We start from the raw sequence: 876 nt of genomic DNA on the forward strand, positions 1-876 counted from the left end.
ATGTATTAGTTTTTTTTTTTAAATGTTTTATTTATTTGTTTTTCTGTAAATTGATATACTGCTGTGACTATTATGTTCTTTGGTTTGATTACACATTGCTATCTAATGATAAATTTGTTTCGAACTTGGGCAACGGATCACAGGAGGGGGTCTGAGAGAGTGAATTAGGGAGAATAAATTTGTCAATCAAATGAAATAAAATTGTTAGATGAAATGAAATTGTGAAATAGAAAAAAAAAAGTTAAAATATTTGTGTTTAGTGTGTCGGCAAGTATTGATTGTAAAAGGAAACTAGGAAAAAAAATTTTTTTTTTTATTACATCATGTAAATATATGTATTGTATATATGTCCGATTATAGATTGGTTGGTATGCTGTGTAATGTAGCAACCCAATTTATTTGGGAAGCGTGGCGAAATAAAGCATTTCTCTCTTATACTTCATTGTCCGTTTTCTTGTTGATTTTCATTTCCCTAATAATAAAACAGTATTGCTACCCCCAGGATATTAAGTGAAGAGAAATTTGGAATATACGACTGGAAAGAGCTACAAACTGTTAGAAGGCAAAACTTAAGATAGACACTGACATAGGTTCATAGTAATACATTGAACGCATTAAAACATGTGACTAAAAATAAATAAAAAGATTCTCTAATTATCGCAGGAAGTTGATTAATTTATAATTACCCAAATTGCTACTGTACGAATAACTGTTTGCATTATAAATTTGGTCGTCAATGAGGTTGTGCGGTTTTATATTTTTCTTGTAATAATAATGCATTATTTTTTATCATAGTAACCAGTTAATTTACGTACAATAAATTATTAAATGCATTTTACCAGAAAAACTAAAAAAAAAATCAACCACAAAAAAAAA

This window comes from Halyomorpha halys, unplaced genomic scaffold (genome assembly GCF_000696795.3).
Source record: "Halyomorpha halys isolate HHAL.00 unplaced genomic scaffold, Hhal_1.1 Scaffold4135.1, whole genome shotgun sequence".
NCBI lineage: Eukaryota > Metazoa > Arthropoda > Insecta > Hemiptera > Pentatomidae > Halyomorpha > Halyomorpha halys.